The sequence below is a fragment of the Falco naumanni genome, chromosome 16, assembly GCF_017639655.2.
Source record: "Falco naumanni isolate bFalNau1 chromosome 16, bFalNau1.pat, whole genome shotgun sequence".
NCBI classification, from domain to species: domain Eukaryota; kingdom Metazoa; phylum Chordata; class Aves; order Falconiformes; family Falconidae; genus Falco; species Falco naumanni.
Window position 1 is genome coordinate 8,032,128 of NC_054069.1, and position 22,147 is coordinate 8,054,274.

The 22,147-nt window shown below is 41.6% G+C and overlaps 1 long non-coding RNA gene across 2 annotated transcripts in view; it reads right to left on the minus strand.

Moving 5' to 3' along the window:
- The window catches only part of LOC121098195, a 96,799-nt gene extending 74,957 nt beyond the window's left edge, over window positions 1-21,842 (minus strand). For both annotated transcript variants that reach the window (XR_005831204.1, XR_005831205.1), the window contains exons 1-4: window positions 14,115-21,842; window positions 12,682-12,840; window positions 9,696-9,808; window positions 5,584-5,690 (exon numbers count right to left, since the gene is read on the minus strand). This is a non-coding gene — a long non-coding RNA (uncharacterized LOC121098195). The remainder of the gene's footprint in view (window positions 1-5,583; window positions 5,691-9,695; window positions 9,809-12,681; window positions 12,841-14,114) is intronic.
- Window positions 21,843-22,147: the final 305 nt, after the last annotated feature.

Consider the following 22,147-nt stretch of genomic DNA (forward strand, 5'->3'; position numbering starts at 1 on the left):
GGAAAAAAAAAAAAAAAGAAAAAAAAGAAGAAAAAAAGAAAGAAAAGAAAAAAAGAAAAAAGAAAAGAAAAGAAAAGAAGAGAAGAGAAAAGAAAAGAAAAGAAAAGAAAAGAAAAGAAAAGAAAAGAAAAGAAAAGAAAAGAAAAGAAAAGAAAAGAAAAGAAAAGAAAAGAAAAGAAAAGAAAAGAAAAGAAAAGAAAAGAAAAGAAAAGAAAAAAGAAAAGATAAAAAAGAAAATAAAAACTTGTGACCACAAGGGACTCTGCCAAATATTCCCACTGCTATCCTGGAGCATGGAAATGCAAGTCTGCTGTTGCACATGGATGTGACTATTTGCATTTTTTATAATTCCAGAGTTTAATTGGTATCATGGCCTTAATCAGAGGCTGAAAATACAGCTGAAGTCATCATAGCTTAATTAGTTTAAAAAAAAAAATCTGCAGTCTGAAAATGTCTCTACTAATGTGAAGGTCTGTCCTTAGCTTGATGCTTTGGGGTTCAGATGAGCTTTTACCTGTTGCTTCTGCTTTCCTGTACCAGCACACCTTAGAATAACTCAAAATCCCCAACCAATATCTAGTCAAATCAGCGGGCTTCCCTGCTTATTCCTATAAACTGTTCCACAGCTTTCTTGAACTGAACTCAGAAAAAACCTGACCAGATTGAAGAGAGTATCTTAACTTAATCCAGGTATATCCCACTAGCTGCATGCGAATTTCCCCCCTACAGGAAATATAACGTTCTTAGAACATCAGCAAGTATCCCTGGATCTTCAGTCAAGCCAGCAGGAACACAGTCCTGAGGGAAACAACTATGTACGGCCAGAGAAATCACCATTTAGTAGTGGGACTGCAAAAGCTGCCCTCTGTGAGAGCTAACACTGTTGCCTTGCAGCCAAAGTTGGGTGGTGAAGCACAGGAGGTTTGGTGCTGCTTCCCTTTTCCAGTGCAAGGGATGGATGTGGTCTCAAGGGGAATTATCGCCTTTGGGCTGAGGGATCTGAAGCCCTGGCAACAGCCATCCATTTACTCACTGGACAGATTGATAGCGTTGTACAGGACATCCTGGATGAACTTTTTCAAACAATATGTGACTTAATGGTGGGATTCATCACCATGCAATGCTGTGGGGCCAAATATATAAACAGGTTAAAAAATGGATTAGCAAAATTCATGGAAGATAGGTCAGCCACAGACAATTAAATATGGTAGTCCGGATGCAACTTCCAGTTCAGGAAGTTAGTCGGTCTAATGCCCTTCCACCTCTGATTTACTTGTAAAAGGAAAGCCAGAAAAATTCTCCCCATGCCAGACCTGTCCCTTGGCTCCAAGCATTAGCTTGAAACACAATAAATTCTTTTTTATTTGGCAGGGGGAGGGGGATATAATTTCTTTCAGTAATGATATTACAGCGTGCTATTTATTTCCCTCTGCAGCTCCTGAACCTCTCTGTAACCTTCCATCTCCCTGTCCCCTCAGGAATATCACAAATAAATTAGTGAAACCTACTGATACCACTAAATTCCATTTAGCGAGGAATTAGGAATCCGATCACTTATGTACATAGGAAAGGTCTGACTGGATCATACTGAAAAAACATTCTGTCTTTTAGAATACTGGACCAGAGGAAGATGCTGGAAATTCAACATGGAAACATATAGGTTGGTTTGTCCACAAGGAAAGTTTCTTGTAACCTCAGGGCAGCTGCTGTTTGATTTATTCCCTGACACATGCCTGTGCAGAGGCTAGTTTTATATATATAAAATACATACACACAGTAGATACTGCAGTATTCCCATTCTCTTTGAATCCTGCTAAACACTTGCAAACTCTTGACCCAAAGAGCAGCTTATGGCACAGGTTATCCTCTCTTTGCTCCTTTGTCTTCTTACCTGCTGCAAGCATTTCTACCCATTGTCTGTTATTGAAGATGTTTAGGGGGTTTGCTGGAGAGCAGAGGACAAGATGACGAATGAGCTAACACACAGCAATGGAATGTGAGTAAGTCTCAGCTATTTTTAATTAAGAAGCGATGACAGCTGACTAAACTCCCTGACACTGCAGTTAAAGGCTCCCTGACCCAGACATTATTGGACACACTCCTAAGACCAATATATATTGGTCCCGACGGTGCTTCTATTATTGTCCTTGCCGTCTTGACAGATGCAGGACTAACAAAATCTATGTCTATTATCAGCATGCAAATAGTGAGATAAATGCGTGAATACTTATGAGCAGGAGGAGGCAGCAGGTGAGAGGAGGACAACGAAGGTCATTTTCAAGGGAGTGCTGAAAGTTCCAATGTTTGGTTCCAATAAATGTTCAAAAGGTTTGGACAAATTTAACTGCCATTTTCATTTTCGGTTGGTTAAACCAATGATAGATTGACCATAAGAGAGGCAGAGAGACAGAAAGAACATTTCCTGCTATAAGGCAGATAAAAGATAAGAAGCAAAGCAGTATGGTGCCTTGGACTGGCTTTTCTCAGCCCATAGATCACAGGGAGAAAGCTTTTCTTCTAATTCCAGAACCAGAGAGCTCAGCAACCTGGCGGAGTGACCTGGATTCTGAAGGGTAGGGATTCATTTGGCTTCATATAAGGGCTCTTTAGCAGAGCTGAGAATACAGTCCAGGTGTCCAGCTCCCGCTGGCACAACAGACTGTCTCAGAAAGATGTCAAGGGGAAGATACCAACCACAAAAAGACAACACAAAACTCACTTCTGTTCTCAGGGCTTGCACGGCAATGAATCCAGCAGCAGAACCCTTTACCTTGTGCTCACTAGTTGGTTTTAGTAGGGCAGACAAAGAAAGATTCCCTTCTACCCTTCCCACAGGATCACAGAGAAAAGGGGTAAACCGGCACATGCAGCAAAGTCACACCAATCACGTACAGACTTGGCGTGAGCGAGACAAATACATTAAGAAGCATCATCAGGAACTTTCCAGCATGGTTGTGGGGTGGGAGGGGGAAAGAGTTGCTTTCTGCTGTTGCTGAGACAGTTCCCCCCCCCTGCTCTCTCCCAGCCCAACCCACCGGCTTTCTCCTCTCATTGGCTCACCGGCCGCATCGAATGATCCTGACAGGTTCCCTCCTCCTCGCCCTGTTGGCTTCTGCCTATGGCCATTATCGGGGAGAGCCAATCAGGCCCGTAATCAATAGTTTGTGGGAAGGAACAGGGCTGTGCGACGCCACATTTGCATTAAATCTTTTGCTGCCTGTGTCTCTGCATTCAGATAAGCAGAGATTGGCTCTATCGGCCATCCTGGCAGAGGTGGGCATCGACGGCGGACGGACAGCGAAGCAGCGCTGCAGAGAGCTGTCAGCAAAAGACAGGCACTGCCTGCTCCAGTCCTGAACTTCAGGACAGGCTCAACGTGAGGAGGAGCTCAGACCTCGACCTTGCAGGCACGGTTCACGGACCATCAGCATCCTGCCTGAGCACTGACCCAGATGTGGAGATCCTTTCTGGTAGCCTGCCTGAACTCATGTCCCCAGCTTGGGTATTCATCAGGGCAGCTGGCTCTGAAAATAAGGAGAAGGTGTACAGCAGGGGAGAAATCTTCTTCCATGCAGTATTAAAAGTGATGCCCTCTCCAGCAAGCTTTTACAAAGTTGTTTGGTCTGAAGGCATCTGGAGGCCTTCCAGGGCAGGCAGAGGGCATGGAAACACTGCACAAGGTCAGAGGAAGTTTTCCTGCCTTGCACCAGGAGGGCCACTGACAACAGTGCTGCTTGGTCACCGCCAGCCTTCAGAAATTCAGGAACAGTGGTTCCTTCGTCCTGCACATCGCTGTCAGCTCGGCTCTCCCCACCCCACCAAAACCCAGCTGCTGGGCAGTAAAACACAACAGCAGTGGGACAGCTCCCCAGTCCTACCACAGACCAGGTCAGGACCTGGAACCAGACACAGAGAAGAGGCAGATGAGTTGGAACATTTTTCCAAATTCAAACAAAAGAGGCTTGAATTGACACCATGCATCAATGAAACATCAATGCAAAACAACTAGATGTTGCCAGTAGCTTTAAACCAGACTGTGAAATAAAACTTATCGGTGATTGGGACCTCAGGCACCAGGGCATCAACCACACAGCCAAGCTAAGTGTGAGTAACTACTGAACTGTCCTCAGGCCTTAAAGCTTTCCAGTTTAACTTGCCCAAGTAAAGCAGCTGATGAAATATCCCCAGGCACACTGGGACACTGGTGAAATAGCTACCCTTTGGCTATTTTCTTTCACCACACAGGTGAGTCAGCATCCGGACTGTGGAAGAAAAACTGGTGTTTCCTTTTCTGTTCAGGACTGGAAGTGGCTAGCAGCAGCAGGAGTTCAGTCCAGTTTCTAGCCTGTTTCTAGCAGACATGTATACAGAGGTCAATGAACCCAGCAAAGCTATCCACTGTGGCTGGATGCACATACATTGGCTGTAAGCTGTCCCTTAGACAGGAGATTAGCCTAGACATTCCACTTGCTCTTTGTCCTTTACATCATACAGACACTCAGTTAGGAACAGTTATAACTTAAAATATTGTAAAATAATATAATTATGAGGCAAAGACACAGGAAAATGTTCTATGGAAATTTCCACAGAAAATCTATTTATTTATTTCAGGGGTGGGGGTGGCTGGACACAAAACACTGGGTCAGATTAAAAAAAATAATTCCTGAGTGTCTGACCTGAATGAATCCATTTTTATGAAATCCACAGAATCATCAATATAATATGGAACATCAAGTTAAAAGGAGGAAAGAGAAGAAAAGAGCGCATATGAAAATCAGGTTCAAATCCCTGCTTGGCCTCAGTCAGTAAGGACCTGGAATTAAACGGCTTCAAATATTTTAGGATCTCTCTGCAGTTCATATGAACTAAGTTTCATCCTGAGGCAGAACAGGAAGAATGTTCTGCGCTCTCAAAAATGTTCATGACTTCAGACAAAAACATTATACTCAGCTTAAAAACAAATCTGTTCTCTTTTTGATCTTATGTAATAGTCTAGATGTCTGTGTTTTGATTTCTCTCAGCTGTGCACTCAAACTGGTACAAAGCTCAATGAAAGAAAATTAATGGACTGGAAGGAAACCTACACTTTTTCTTCTCTAAACCATGTGCCTCTTTTGCAGTTACCTTTACAGAGAAGAAAAGCCTGAAATTTAGCAACCACCAAGATGATAAAAATGAACTCAAATGAGAACTCCTGTCATGAGTTAAGCCTGCTTCAGCCACTCAAGAAGATAGAGCCTATGAACAAAGCCTTTTTGATCAATAAAAGCATTTTAAATAAAATGAAAGCTCTTTCAGACTAATTCAAGAAGCAACCTACAATGGAAAAGATTCAGTCCCTGATGGCCTGGGATCAAACTTGTTTTCTCCTTACTGTTGGTGCCTACACAACAACATTTATCTGGACCTATTAGAATGGCTGTAGATGGAAAAAGAACTAAATTCTTACTATGAACACGTAGGAAATATCCAACAGAAAGGCAAAGTTGGTATGTTACAACCTATGCTGCTAGGACTACCACAGGGTCAGTTCACATTTAACTGGTCACTCCACCACCCAGGGAGGAAGGTGTGCTCCCTTACCTGGCAGTATGTTCAGTCCTGAGGGACCACGTGGTACCTGTCCTTGGCAAGAAAGGCAAAGAGGATGGGTGTGCACTTCTTCACCTCCAACACTTCACAGGCACAACCTGGGGTAACAGGCATAAGAAATATATGAATATAAGGAATAACACGATGGATGCCCTGACAGGAAACGCAAGTGGAGGAAAAACTGTGTTCATATCTCTGTTTCCCCACCCCATGATGTATCTGCTTCTGGTCCAAGGCTTAGACCTCAGGGCTTCCAGGCTGTCATTCCCCACCTCTCTGGCACAGCTGGTGAAGAATAAGGAGCCAAGAAGCCTGAGAGTCACTTCTGAGCCAACAGCTTGTGTTCCCAGTCTCAATTTTGGTTTCAGATTTCCAGTTTGAAAGATTTCCATAATTTCCAATGTATATCTTTTCAGATCTGTCTTGCCTTAAATATTATTGAAATGCCAGTTGTCTCATCACTTTTGTTATAGAGAGGAAACTTTTTTCCATATGCATTTCAGAATTTTTCACGAGAAAAAATCCAAGGATGCAGCCATCCTTACTTAGCACATTGTATAACTGTCCACAAAGGGATTTGATTTCTGCCTATCTGCTTCTGGTTTGTTTCCCAGCTCCATTTCATTAATAAAATTTCTCAAGAAGTTCGTATCATTAATAAAGCCAAAATACAGGAATGATTCTCATAACTCCTCTAATTCTCTGATGCCAAAGGCTAGTAAAAGGTCTCCAAACTTGTATTTCATCTTTAGATAGTTCTGTGCAAGGTAACTCAATGTTACTAGTCCCATTTTGCTATTAAACAGAGGCACAGAAGAATGCTAAGAATTGTCCCAGGCCATAAAGTAAGTAGAAAAAGACAATCAAACCCTAAATCCTGATACACAGCGTCTTGCTCTGTCCCAGTGGACAACATTCTTTCCTATGAATACTAAAAATATTGGGGTCTTCTGTGAAATAGAGTAGGATGCTAATTTTTGAGGTGAAATGACCAACACAGCATGGGAAACCACGTAAGTGAATACAATACTCTCAGCTTCCTGAACTCTTGTACAATAACAGCTTAACTTGTTTCCCACAGACACCTGTATTTTAGTAGCAGATAAGAAATGACACATGTATATACATAGACGTGTTTTCTTTTTTTCTAGCTGTACACACACATATACCCATATAATCACTAATATAAAATACATGCATATATATGTATATATCAAAGTTATTAAAATTAGAAGGAACTTTGATGTTGGACTCTGCATGGTCTGAAAAAACGCTAATTATACCACAGCACAGCTGTGGGAATGAACTTCCTGCTCTGGGCACAGCACTTCAGGTACATAAAATGCAAGGACCTATTTGGAGGAGAGCACAGAGCCAACACGTTTCCTCAGGATGCTTCTTCCCACCCATCACACCTATCACCTGCTCATGAAAATGAACTTCCCATGTCTCCACTTGTTAAACCTTGACCCCCTTCCCTGAGAATGTGCCACTCCACAATACTTGCTCAATATCACCACAACACCTGGCTACCTAACAATTACATTTTTTTAAATTGGAGTGCAGACATACCTAAATAAGCCAGGATGAGATGGCTGGATGCCTTTGGCACTAATGCCAGTAATCTCATGAATGCTGACTCTTAAAGCAAAACAAGTAAAAAAGAACAAGTAAACTAATAAGTTTCTAGACTTATTTGTTTAGAATAACAGATTGACAAACATAGTAAATTTTAATATATTTTTTTCTACAAACAGCTTTTTATAACTTACAACCCAAAATAAGCCCTAACCCAGCTGTGGTGTCTTGTTAAACAGTAATTACTCTATATAAGGCTGACCAAATGGGAATATTTGTGGGCCAGCGGAATGAAATTATTTTAGGACTTACACAAACTTTCTCTGGGAGTGGTGAGACTAGCTGTGGGCAATGTGGCATACCTAAGAAACAAGCAGACACTGGAGGGCTTTTTTTCTTCTTCTTCCAAGCCTCCATTAAAACTCACTAGGTGACATTAAATGACTTCCTCAAATTTCTGCTCAAGGGAAAAGGAAAAAAAACAAAGAAGTAGAAGTGAGATTAGTTTACCCCTCTATAACAGAGGCTTCACTATGTCATTGTACACATTTTGAGATTCTCCCTCAACGTAGCTACCTGTCATGCCTGCTAAACCTCACCCAAACCTATGGCAGAACATAAGCAAGCAAAGGTGCAAAGCAAGACCCTTGTAATGTTTCATTATACTGGGAGAAGAAAAAAAAAAAGAAACAAACAAAAAAATCAAGCCTCATCTCCAGCTCTTACCTACCATTCAGGTTGCTTCATCATGAGCTACTGTGCAACATCAGCTACTGAAATGTCCATCATCAAGCATTTTCCTGGCTAGGACTGTCACAAGCACCTCTCTTTCAACCCAGCCAACATGCTGCACCAATGATTCCTTGCCACCTCGATGCCACAAAGCCAAACCCTTCACGGAGAGTTGAACTGTTTTGCTTGAGCTTTGAATGAACTTATGCTAAACTACATCAATACATATCATGGAGCAACTTTTCATCCTGTCTACACTAAGGATGTGCTCACACTCCTCATCTTTTGGCAATGTTTGGGCCCACTGAATCTGTGCTGCTGAAGATAAGGGAGGAAGAGCCCATAAATCCAAACTCCTTCATCCTCTCAAATATTCAGTTCATCATTTCAAAGTGCCTGATTTTGAAGCTGGTGAGGCAGCACAGCTTGCAGAGGAAGGAACAAAAGTCCTGTAACCTGGAGCATGTCCTGCTTTGTAAGAGGGTGGGGATCTCTGTGGGGAATCCTGGAAGAAGAGGATGACAGAGCTTTCAGAGTAGCAATGCTCAGTTCAAAAAACCTGCAAAAATTAGCGGCAGCATGCCATTCTGGTGCAAGTGGCAGTTTTCCAGTTTCCAAAATATCCCTCCTCCTTATGTCATGGTAAAACAGCAAAAATGGAAAGTGGTTTAGCAAGTAGGAACATTGCAATTCAAAATAGAATCAGAGAGGATTAAAGCAAATACCCAGACTGTTCTAACCTGTGTTTATGGCCCAAATACTGTACCAATTCCTGTTATTTTCAGGGTTTTTTTCCTGTGTTGTAACATTCTCTCTGCGATTAAACTTGGTCCGTGCAACATATGACTCATATGACTGCAAGTCCCTGGGCATGTGCTGCAGGTTCCATCCTATAGCCTCAGGGCCCAATGCAGCACATCACATGTGGGTTTTTGCTGGAGAGGTAGGAAGAAAATGACAGCATCTGCCTAACACTAAATTTTCATCCTTATTTAAGGACTTAAAAAAAAAAAAGTCCATTTTTCTGAGCAGGATGGTGGGTGGAAAATAAAATAAAGCTAGTTTTTAATGATCTCAGTGAAACTCAAGTCCATTTTCTAGTTAATATGCATCCTTGCACACAAGAATTTCAGGTTAAAAAATCGTTACTATGGAACTCATGTTATCTGCAGCACCAAACGCTGACAGTGGCCAAACTAATCCTGGGTAGGACTCCTCTGCCTTCACTGATGTGAAACAGATTCACTGTTTTCAGCTTTGCTTTTCATTTTACCTGACCTTCTGCATTTCAGAAGACAACTTCTTTTTATGTCTGTCTCCGATTAGTTTTTGAATTACCTCCATGTTGCATGGTTATTCAACACTGAGTCCACCCTGCCGTTCTTCGTTCTCTTTCAGTGACCCACTCCAGTGCCAGTATCATACTGACATTCACTTAGAGACACAGTAATGCCTTTAAAGTTAATGTTAAATTCACAGGTGAGATCAATTTTAGCTGCAACAAGACGTAGCAGGAGGTGTTCCAAAGAATAAAAATTCACAGAATAGAAAGAGAGGAGGAAAGAGAAAGAAGATAATCATGCAGAAGCAATGGACTTGTGTAATATGTCGAAGGCTTATATTACCTTTGTACAAATATAGTATAAATATAGCAATGGGTTATAAAGCTTCTGAGCTCTTAATTATCAGTTCCATTCACAATTGGTAAGGCTTTTCTAACAGAAAGGAGCAAAAAGCTAATGTTGCACATTTGCATAATGTAAGTAGAGTTGACTGGATGCTGAACATCTCACCTATAAACAGCTCCTCCTTGGGCTGTTTGCCAGTGGGAAGGAGCAACCATGAATTGGGACAGCAGCTTCTGTTGTGTGGTTCACAGAAGGGACTTGAGCAGCACTGGTAGATCCTGAAAGAGAAGGAAATTCACACTCATTAGGGGAACTAGTTGTGATCTCCACATTTTACTGAGCTATTGACTGCTGGAGAGCCCAGCTCTGTTCACACGCTGAAAGTTTTATTTATGCCTAAGAGAGTGAGTCTAGGCCTGGAGAATTCAGGTAATTCGGTACATTGGTAGGTACATGAGAATCCAGCTGACTGTGGTGGACATGTCTGTCAGTACAAGTTAATCAAGACCCAGAGCCTCTTGCTGAAACAATGCCTGAGGTCAGAGCTGGCTGCGCCACCTTCTCCAGTGTTCGTCTACTGAAATCAGCAGAGTTACATTGGCAGAAGGGAGGCTGCTCAAGGTACTCGTCGGCATTAAGGCATATACTTTAGCCATAGAGAAGCAGAACTTCCTAACAGCAGAAGCTGTGAGCCCTCAACTCAAGGCTCTGCTGACTATTAGGAAAGCCAGGCTCCTGCCTTCAGAGCCCTGATCCACTCTCTTGGTGCTCCACTGATGAAGGACAGCTCCACATTCACATTTCTGCTTTCATTGGCTAAGACCAGATTCACGTGAATATCATCCTTAGTCTCTCCATCTTTATATATATGTGAATCTGCAACCTTCCTTTAAACACAATCAAGCATGACACAGAAATACGAGGTAATTAAAGAGAACTATGGAAAGCAAATACATATACCCTTTGTTCCATTGGGTTGTTTTAAAACACAATGCTGTGGTTTATTCCTTCTCTCTCAATCTGTCACCAACACTCAGCTACATGGGAGAAAATTTTAAATTAAACTCAGACAGTATGTCTGCTTCACTACTAACACCTTCTAAGCAGTGATGAACCTCTTACATAGACTCTTTGTGCTATAACCCCAAACTATAGGGCAAGTAAAGTCACAATAGCTGACAGCAGTTACAGACCTGGGCAATATTCTGAATTAAAATATAAAAAACAAGTAATAAAACCAGCAACAACATCAAGAAAAAGATTTGAGTCCTGCCAAAGTTACTTAACTTCCCAAGCTCAAAATATTTGCTGCAGTCTTTAAATTTGAGATGTGTGGTGTGTGTGACAGATGGCTGCTCCTGCAGTACATGTAATACACTACCTTTGTACAAATACTGTATTGTACAAATATTCATCAGTTAATTTCTATAATGACTGTGTCAGGTAGGATCATTAACACCACCCCTAATTTTACTGATAGGTAGGCTGAGACAGAAGGGTGGAGAGGATTGTCTAAAGTAAGTAAGCAACAATGAGAACTCCAAAACATCCACCTGTCTCTAAGCCTATTTGGTGTTTTTTTTTGAATAAAATAAAATTTAAAAAATTAAAATCTTTGGCACAGTTTGACCCAACGCCAACTGAAATTTGAAGACTTAAAAACCCACCAACCAAACACTGGACTTCAGCTCATACCCTGGGTTCATAGCTCATGAAGCACTTACGTTACACTAAAAATGTGGCTTAGCTTAAATATCCATTTTTAACTATCAACAGAAGTGAAAACATTAATTCATGCAAATCAATGTTCCCTAAACAATAACTTTCCCGTAGAACATTTCTTCTTTTTTAACATAAACTCGTATCTAACATAACCCACTTAAAGTATTATATCTGCAGAGTTCAGCAATTAACTCTGTAAACTGTTTTCCTTGAGTATATGGAAGGCTATACATTACATAGTGAAATATAAAATGTATGCTATAGTGAATGAAAACCTCTATTTGAATGATGATTATCTTTCAAAAAGTCTGGGATAAGGGCCAGATTACCAAAACAAATTCAAGTCAGCTATTAGAGTTCTACTTGTACATCCAAAGTCCCCTGTTATTTCATGCAAGTATCCATTTTCAGTGCATCTTCGGTGGTTTTCAAATGCAACTGTTTACATGTAAAACCCATAGACAGTGCTTTCCTGAAAACATGGCCAGAAAAATCCAGTCTGATGAATAAACAAGCAAGCAAATAGGAAATGGGTGCAAGAAAATCACAGAAAGAGGGAAAGGACAGTACATAAACCAGCCAAATGAAGGCAGGAGATGGCACTGAGGGTACTTCAGATGCTACTGAAAGCAAGGACAAGGATGGACAGGCTACACCTTGTCTGCCTGCTAATCCAGGACAAAATGAGAATCACAGAGATTTGTAGAAAAATGTTTCACATAGAGGTTGTAAAAGACTGCTGGAAGTCACCTAAGCCATCCTTCTACTCAAAACATGGCTAACCTCAAAACTGAATCTGGTGTTGCCCACTTGAGCTCTGAAAATCCCTAAGAATGGAGATCCCAGAGCCTCTCTGGGCATCTGCTCCTGTGCTGCACCACGCCCTCAGGTTTGAGGTCTGTCCCCCCGTCCCACCCACCCCCCCCCCCCGTCCCGTCCCATCCCCCATAGCCAATCAGAATTCCCCTTGTTGCAGCTATGACAGGATTTTTTTCCCCAGTTGTTTAAAGAAAACTTTGCTCACGTCTTCCTCTCCATCAGGTGGTTAATAGGAGCTGCCCACTGCAACATCTTCTTTGTGGCTCTGCCCACTCTGATCCCAACCCAGAAGCTTCCAACACCCACTGCTGCTCCTCTGCACAAAACACAACCCCCTCTCCTTGTTTTCCAGGTACATCTTTGTCAAAGAGCTGTATCCATCCATCCATCGCAATATCCATCCAGTCATGTGAACTATGCCACCATGCCTGCCATTCCAGCAAAGCTTGAGTAAAGCCCTTAGCACTAAGGTACTAATTAAATAAAAGTACTGTTACATATACTAGGTGAAGCAAGGCACACAGATGAGGGCAAACTGCCCAGTATCAAGCGTTACTGACAGAGCCATGAAGACAATATAGGAAACCAAACTCCTCATCTTACATGTTACCTTTTAAACAGCCCTTGATGATGCCGTAGAGGGCAAAATGAGAAGGAAAGCTTCTCATGGAGAACAGTCAGACAGGGCCAGATGCTCAGCAGATCAAAATCGGTGAACTCCACTGCTTTCAATGCAGCTATGCCAGTTTACATCAGTTGACGATGTGACCTATATAATGAAAACCAGCTTAAAGCAGCCAAGGAATATAACCTTGATTTATTCCAAATACATTATACTTCATGCTGTCACTTATCTTTTACATGCCAACATGCCAGCTCAGGAGACAGACACATTTCAATACTCTCAGCTGGGAATCGTGTTCTTGCAACACTCCTCGATGATGCACATACTGTCTCTATTTGTGCTCACCCTTTCAGATGGCACAGTGCCCATGAAACAAGCTGATTAGCACTTGCCCTGGGCTATCAAGGCAAGGCAATGGTATGTTTAGATCAGCAAACTGCATAACAATATAAATGTCATCTATTCTACAAGAAGCTTTGGCAGTATTTGCATCTTGTGCTTCGTTGCAAGTATGTGCCAAAAAGAAACTCAAAGACTTGCAAAAGGAAGACAGGCATGGGATTCGCCAGCCCTCCCAGTTGCCAAAACATGCTGTAGAGCAGTGGGTGCCTCATTATAATCCCCAAGGACCATCCACCAGGTGTCAGATTGTATGTAACATGAACACTACTGGTACGTATATATATACACATATAGCCTTTTTTGTTCAACCAGGCTCATAAGCAGAAAATGAAGCACAAACAGTGTGCCTGGCACTGTTCAAGACATGATCTGTACACTTGCCCAAAAAAGATGGCATCTAGCCTAAACAGAATAGGCTTGGGTGGTCACTAGCTGGTTGTGCAACATCTTTGCTGACAGGGCAAACTGTAGCAATACCTAGCAGATACAATGGATAATGGGACACCGAGTTTAGGACACTAGCTGGAGTGCATGCCAGGCCTCTAATGGCCTGGCACTCATTAGCATTTGATTGTTACTGGAGACCTATATGACATGAAATGATGGTCTCGCTCCAATTCCTGGTGAGCAAATGTCAACACCATTATCACAGTAAACATCCATCTTTGTGGTCTTACCAAAAAAGCCAAAGACTGAATGGGAAGAAAGGCTGATCTATGTCTCATTGTCAGTGGAGGGGACTTTCCAGGACAAAGCTGGGGTGAACTAGCAGGGTTCAGAACTGTTGCCTGTACAAGTCCTACTTAATTTTTTAGCAGATGGGACAGGATGCAGGACAGATGCACCAAAAGAGAGAGAATGCTGCCAGACAAAGGTAGGAAAGAGAACTCTGCAGATAAGCGAAAAACCATCATGGCCTGAAATTGCTAAGTGGATAGTGGAATAACACAGAAACAGAAACTCATTGTAAGTACATAACTGAGCAGGACACTGTAGCAAATTCAAGGAATATTTACCAGATTTCACAGGCCTTTCCCTGCAGTTTACATTTTCTTCACGCACTAGGAACCAATAGCAGTGGTAAAGGTAAACCCCTCAACTTTTCTGTGTCAATTAATCCAACAGCCCAAGGCAGAGCTTTCAGCACTCTGGAGTCTCCCTACAGCTTCCTCCTATAGCAAACAAAAGAGCTTTCTGCACAGTTTGTGTAAATTCACAACTAAATGCTTTATCCTGACTACTTACTATTATTTGCTCTATCAAAGTTTTGTTTTCATGACAAATTTTCATACCATTTTCATGACATTTTTCATACAAACCACTTGAACTAACTGCTCTTCCAAATACTGGTTATGGGTGAGGCCTCCTCCTCTGAGATAGTCCTTCATTGTCCTGTATAACCTCACTGCGTTTCTTCTCATTGTACAAGTCTTGGTTTAATGCTAGAACCGTAGCACAGACAGTAAGACTACAGAGTGACTCTCCTAAGGAGATTATGCCAAGTGTCACTTAGCATTAAGTTTCTGTTTGAAAACGGAAGTTTTTTTATTCTTAGTTATGCTAACGAGAACCAGAAAAGATACTTCATATTTCTAATACTAAAGTGGAACCCTTAACTGTTTGAGAATCCTTAGTCATGCCCTTCTGCTACTGCATAGTCCTCATAAATTCACACTTACATGTTAACAACTTCTTTTATTTCTGAAAATAGATATCAGTCTGAAATACTTTTGTTTGGTTAGCAGTATCCAGATGCATTAAACTTCTATTATGTAAAGAGGATTTGTACTTTATACTAAAGTTTTCAGGAGAGAGATATTTAAAAGATTATGAAATATGCTTGTAAAAAAAATATGTTAGAACATATCCATCAATATTTCAGTACAAATTGTTGAAGCACCAGAATTACATCATGCAATTATCTTTCAGAATGTATAGCTCCTAGCACTGATCTTTATGTTTAACAGAAAAAATGGTTTAGTACTTAGTAAATGAATGTTAATTGAGGTGCTGGAAAAAATTCTGTCATAATTCAATAATGAAACTAGCACACCTTGTGCATTTGTTTAAAAAACGCTATTCTGACTGTATCAAGCATGAGTGGTCTTTTATGTGATATACTTACTGACACAAACCTTTACACAAAGTCTGATGCTTTCTGACTATTGATCAAAGATCAGATCTGGTCTCTCATAGCAAGCAGTGCCATACTGTATATGCAGTAAAGTCAGTGGTGCTTAAGACGAACTAGACAACTGGAGTCTGGCTCCAAGAAAGCATTATGCAAAAGGACTTGGATTTCTCTCAAGGGTTCTGTTTCTTTTACAGAAAAAAACAATTAGAGACAATTCTGTTACGTCACAGAGTCAGTCATATTTTGTTTGGGTTTTTTCTTCTTATATACAGCCTTTGCAGAAATATTTCCTAGTTGTCTATCCATTGATCTTCCTATTTTACAAAGTGTTTGACAAATCAGTCTGGGGTTTGATCACAAACTGTGTCAATACGAGGTCTGTTTATGGCACGTATATTTAAGATGATAAACAGGGCAGGTTTTGCAATGGTAATGCGGGACATAAGAAGAGCCCAAACAAAGAATCCCATTGACATATCTGTGTTTTGGATCTGGCCCACTGTGAATTTGAAGACAGAATAAGAAGCAGGATGACTATCCCCTTCCAGTAAATATGCAAAGTTCTCTCCTCACATACAATGGAAACAGTTCTACACTGATGTAGATCATGGTCCATGGATAATCAGCCCACTATTCACTTCCCCAGCTTTGCGGAAGCGTAATCAGGAAAGCATTATGAAGAAAAACCTGCCCTGCAGGGATAGACTTGCTTTAATAATGTTTATGACTTGTTCATATTGTATTTATGCCTGGAAGTTGATTTCTTGGGTTTTCCCACCCTTCCCCCTCTTTCAGCCCCAAAGACAACTTTCAGGCTGATTCCTTCATCAGAACAAACAGGGGAAGCACCAGTGCCTGATGGACAGTACTCTCCTCTCTATATGCTCAAGATCACATCTGGAAATAATGCTTGATTTTATCTAACGCACAGGTCAAAGCTCACCTTTTCCTGAAGTTCACAGATTAACAGGTTTGGACTGCAAGTACAACACTCACCCTGGTCAGCTGCTGGCCTCCTGTCGTGCTTGTCTTGAAAACAGTCCAGATTCATGCCACAAACAGCAATAATAAAAGAAAATGATTGAAGACTTCCCCAGTATCTGCCAGGCTCACAATTTTTACCAAGCCTTACAAATGTGTCATCAACACTAGTTCTTTTAAAGCCATCAATCTTAGTCACCCAAATCCATCAGAGGAAACAAATCCCAGAGAGAAACCAATCTGCAGAGCAATTGCAGAAAGACAGGCTGTGAGAAAAAACATGCAGAAATTTGCTTCGTCTATGTACTCTCAGACACGTTCCGCAGGCAGAAATCTGCTGGGTTTGCTTTTGCTGTGTTATTCCACTCTTGATTTCATTGCTTGCTTCTGCAAAATCTGCCTCAGACTTCCCAATTTCCTGATGCTTTCAAAAGCCACCAAACACTGCAACTTGATTTGGCTTGTGTGGCAGTTAAATTTGATGACATTCAAAGGTATGCACCGAAATGAAATTTCCAGGGAAGAAGATATATAGGAATTGATAGGTTATAGGCATTTCTTGGGCTTTTTGTTACATTTCAGTGTTGTCAAAGTGCTTTGACTAATGCTACTGTAAGCTATGAAAATTCCCAGGTACCACTGATTTTGTGGCTGCCTGTTTGCTTAGATGCAAAGCACCTGGGTATCCAGGGGTGACTTCAGTCACTAGAAACAGAACCTTTCAGACACATCTGCTACCCGAAGGGCAACTGGCCTCACCTGGACTTGCAAATGATGAACACTCCTGAAAACAGAGCACAGCCCATTCAAACAAAAACACTCCAAAATGAGACAAGGCCATCTTTACCATTTTTTGAACCAACCCATCCTGAAGCATGGAGCGTGTTTGGGCTCCTCAAACTCCAGGCTGCACTGTGGCTCCTTCCAAGCCCCGGACCAGGTGCCCCCTTCACATAAACACTGTGAAGACCGGGCAAATTTGATCCAGAGAGGCTGAGCCTGAGACTGCCTTGAACTGCACTGAGCATAGCTGCAGAGCTCATAACCAAAATGAGAAAGATGGCTTTTATTCACAGCCTTGGGGCATGCTCTGACTTCTGCAAGGAGATGGAGCAGTAGGTGTCACTTTCAATGGCTCTGATGACCTCTTCTTGGCAGCAAGCGTGTGCATGCAACCAAGGGCAGGTGGAGGGGAGTATCTACGGCTCTCGTGCCTCACAGCTGCACTGGACTTAAATCTTTGTTCTGTTTTATAACATCAGGGTTCCTCTAAAAGACATAAAATAAAAAAGTCAGTCATGTTTTCACTCCCCGAGCACCCCTCAGCACCTGTGTCAGCCTACAAGAAAAGCCCCTGAAAACCACGAGGTTTCTTTCTTATTTACCTCCTTCATCTTTGCTTATTTTCTATGAAGAAAAGTAACCCAACCTTGGCTTAGTATAAACCTAGCCAGAAACAAAAACCCTCTTGAATTCCTCTTCATTATAAATGGATTGTCAATGTGTTAAATAAATCAGTGAAAATGGAAATCCAAAAATAAATAGCCATCCTGCTGTTGCTATGACAACTCAAATTTTTTACCTGGACAGAGATTTTATATTTCACAGTTAGTAATCACTGAAAAGGAGGTTAACATTTTTTTAATCCTGTCACATTTCACTACCTACCCCCAACATAAAAAAAAAAAAAAATGGGGGGGGGGATTATTTTTGGTTACTTTTTAGCAAATGAGGGAAGATCAAAGAGAGGAGCTATTTTTCATTCCAGACAGGAGAAAGAAGATACACAATACCATTTACAACAACATACTTTATAACATCTACTCAGCCCAGAAAGGACAGAGCGCACAAAATGTTACAATAAGATTTCAAAGGCTTTAATGTGGCCCTGCTATGCAAAAAGCATGGCATGTATAGAATATGATTAACATAGCTTAAAACCGTGTTTTGGCTTTTATGTTAAGGCAATTTCACTATGGTTAAAAGCGACAGCATCTCAGAATGTCAGCAGGGAGTAAATATTTTGCAACTTGTGCCATCATTCATGCCAGTGAAATGTGTGTCTGAATGACCCAGCAGGCAAGGCTGCAAAGTTAATACACTGCCTGGTCCTTCAAATGGCAGAAACCAACCCAGTTCCAAAGTCCACAGCTAGGGAAGGCCCAAAGCACTGAAGAATCAGGTCCACACATTGCAGAGGAACTAACTTCTGGGTTCCATCTGCCACATGGGGCAGGAAGAAACACTCTTGTCCTCTGGAATGGCAAACAGAGAGAAATTCAGCAGAGGAGAGAGGCAAGAGCCACTAAGGGGACCCCAGGTATCACAGAGCTCTGAGCTGGTATCACCTGGAAATGCCTCAGCCAGCCCAGAAAAATCACATAACGCTATTTTATTCCATTTTACCTGCTGTAAATAGTCTACTTAGTAACTCATTGCCTGGAGGCTGGTGGGTGTATTCACTACAAAATGGGTCAAATCAGAGAGTGCCTTCATCTCTTGGCTGGTACACATTTGCAAGCAAGCCTTTCCCTCACCCTGAGAGGTGACAAAAAAATCTCAAACCTCTAAAATGTTCAGAAATTCAAAACGCAGTTAAAAAAAAAAACAAAAACAACTCTTTAAAACAGTGTCACTTCAGTATGTTTCCATTGGCCAATTCTATTGTAAAATGTTTACAGTAACAAGACAAATTTTTAACACAACATTGTTTTGACCAAAATACTTTCTTCAGTTTGATACTTTGTAACTTGTTTCCAAAGAAACACTTAGAATTTGGGGTAGGGGGGAAGCAGCACAGAATCAAACTGCTTCTTGTGAAAAAATACCTTTTGTCAGAAAATGTCTTGACCTGCATCAACCATAATTAATTAATCCCAGTCAAAATCTAGCCTAATGGCAATAAAATGCTAAATACTCCCCAAATCAGACACAATATCCTCAGCAGCAAAGTGATAAATTCTCACAGAATCATACACAATATATCTGGCCATGTTAGATATGCTTGCATAGTTTTGTTACTAATGTATGCTCCTAGTAGCCCAAGTCTGTATCCAGTTACTCTTACTTTATATAGATAAGTATACACACATATGCATACACACTGTGATTGTGAAAGTGCTCTAAACAAATATGGGTGTTTGCATCCTGACTTGCCTGAAAAGCAAAGCAGACTGTTCAAGCAGCAGCCTGTGAAAGCAAGCATTCAATTCCACTCAGAGGCTCGTTTTCCTCTAAATGGGCCTCTCAGACTCGGTGACAACTCTTAGCTGCCTGAAAAAAAAAAAAAAAAAACTGGCATAAAAAAAAAAAAAAAAAAGAATGTATTTTCCAGTGCAAAGTAATCCCTGTTCCATTGCCATGGCACCAGACATCCGTCTCTTTCTTTCATTGACCAGACGAGGTCCTCCTCAGCCCCTAGCTTCTTAAAAAAAAAAAAAAATTTTTTTTTTTTGTTCATGCCTGTGTGTGTGCCTGAATTTGTTTCCTTGGTAAGAAAAGGAGTCACTAAAGTATTAGTTTAGGTTGATTGATTTTTTGGGGACAGAAGAGGTTTCTGGGGCTTTGTAATCTCTGACATGATCTCAAAACAGAGGCTCTTCAGCATGATACAATATTGAAATAATGAAAGGAAGGCACAGCTTGCCCCTCGGAAAGACAAACAGCACAGTTTACAGACTGGAAGTAAAATCCTTTCCAAAAACTGTGATTTCTTCAAGGTAGAGTGAACGTTTTTGAAATATAGGAGGAATACAATGTAATCTCTTTTTCTTTTAACTTTAGAGGAGTTTGTACACATGGCATAGTTCTGAAATATCCTTTATCACGACAGCAGCTGAGAACCTGTCTGTAGAGTGCAGCAAAACATAAAAAGAGAAGAAAAGCAAAACCAGTAACTAAGACAGTTTAACATGAAAAAGACAAGGGGAGAAAAATAAATATAACTATCATCAAAGACATACCAGCGCTAAAAAACATGCAAGTTCTGCAGAGGTTACCAGACCCACCTTAGCTCTGCCCCCAGGTTTTGGGGTGCCCTCCTATCCTCTCCTACTTCCCCAGCTAAGGAAAGCCAACCCATTTCCAGCTTCTTCGGGTGAACAGAGTAGTACAGAAGTGCTGGGCCATGACTCAGCATCTCTTGCTTTGTTTCAGTAGATTATTGTATTTGGGTGAGTTTAAAAGACATATCTGATTGCACCTCAGTGGCTCTAGGAAGCTGCAATTCACCTTGTATGCAGGGAATGTTGCAGGTGCTTGGCTTTTTCAGGAATGATTCAGCACCTTGGCAGGATCAGGCTCTTTTGTGGCAAGAAAAAACCCACATGCATGCAACTGGACGTGCTGTGTGTGCTGACTTTTCTTTAAGGGAAAGAGAATCTGTGCTTACTTATGGATTTTGTAGGAAAAACAAAAGAAAATTTCTCTCTCAGACAGAAGGATATACATCTTCAGCTGTGTGTGTGTGCGCGCGCCTTCCCTCCAACAAGAGTCCTGACAAGACAGATGGCTTAGAATTGCCTAATGCCACAGTTCACCTTTTTATTTCATAAAAAAATCAATTTTCTGTGGCATCCGCAGGCCACTGCAGGAGGAAGAAGAGAAAGGGAGCAAATGTATATGCAGTGCACACAGAGACTGTGCTACTGATGGCGCACGCGCCAGCACACACACACACACAAAATTGATTCCCTGTGGCTCCTGCAGCCTATCAATTTTGCATTCAGTGCAGACCTAGAGTGAATTTATTACTCCTCGGAAACTTTCTAGCAGAAAGGGAGATGGATCCATTATGGCAGAGCCCAGGGTTTCAATCAGACATCTCCTGCAGTCCCCCTGCCGATTTTGACTCATCCCTTTCCACAGTACTTTGAAGGTAAGAGGGCACCTGATTTAAGACCAGCAGGTTCAACATTAAGGGTCACATGAGTGTTACTGGCGTTATCGAATTTCCCAGAGGCACTATTTGGCGTCGAGGCCCCATTATACTACAAAAATCTTGATATTTAGAGTGCAAGACACAGCAAGAAAAAAGGGAGAAGGAGAAACAGAGCTGAGGTGACTTAAAACACACTAATGGTATCACTAGCCACCAAACCAAGACACTGAGTCCAAGCCATTTACCAATCTGTAGCCCATAACCAATTCCTGCTACCCAAGGCCAAGGGGACCCTTTTCTTGGACAGGCAGGACAAAGTTACCTTGCAACGTTCTGGATGCTTTGGCATTGACATCTCTCAGAAATAATCTCCCACTCCAGTAAGGAAAATATGTCTCCCACAGTTGGCACAACTGTGAAACAAACTTCTGTCTGACACTTCCATGTGTGATAGGAGCACACACAGAAAGCCAGAAGAAACTTTATTCTATGATAGGGATCCATTTCGGGGTTAGGATTTCTAGGGCCCTAGGAAATAGAGGATATTTTTCTGTTCCAGGAGAATCTGGGCACCGGGAAGATTCTTTGGCTCATTTTATATGCAACACTGGGTTCAACATCCATGTTCAGTCTCTTTTGCCATGTGCAACCAGGAATTACAGTAAATTGAGCCCAGGAGGGACAAAAGAAGACTGCTCATCTCATCACTCTCCCTGGAAAGGATGGGTAGCAGTAAGAGAATGCTGCTTCCTTAAGCTGGGGGGGGGGGGGGGGGGGGGGGGGGGGGTGCGGCGGCATTAAGTGATCTCTCTTTGCTTTTAGTTCTTTCTTTCAATTTAACCCAGTTTGTAATTCAATACCTTCCCAAGAATATTTTCCTGCCTCCTTTTAAATTGTCTGGGTAGGAGTCACAAACTCCAATGTGATTACTGCTGCAAAAAGGAAGAGAAACATGACGGAGCGAGATGGGCAGATGTTAGACAATTAGTCAGGAACATGTTTGTAGCTCAATGACCTTTATGATTAGATTCAGTTTCTGGAAGACGAAGCTTGGA